This window comes from Penaeus monodon, chromosome 19, assembly GCF_015228065.2.
Source record: "Penaeus monodon isolate SGIC_2016 chromosome 19, NSTDA_Pmon_1, whole genome shotgun sequence".
Classification (NCBI taxonomy): Eukaryota; Metazoa; Arthropoda; class Malacostraca; order Decapoda; family Penaeidae; genus Penaeus; species Penaeus monodon.
Genome location: NC_051404.1, coordinates 9,123,918 through 9,124,166, shown reverse-complemented (window position 1 = coordinate 9,124,166; position 249 = coordinate 9,123,918).

Below are 249 nucleotides of genomic sequence, written 5' to 3'. Positions count from 1 at the left end.
GATCCTTTAATATGATATTGTTTATTCCATTAAAGCTCTCAAAGAAACCAACAAAATAAATCGAAATACAACAGCAGCAGTACTAATAATAGCTGTACAAAATATCATATATTTTGAAAGATTAATGTAATATTAATGCGCATTGAGAATCAACAGTGTCGCCAGAACAAATGCCTATAAGAGGCATCGCTTCCAGTGTTGGGTTAATTCAGTGGTATTTTCTGAGATATTATAATCTGGTAACTCAAA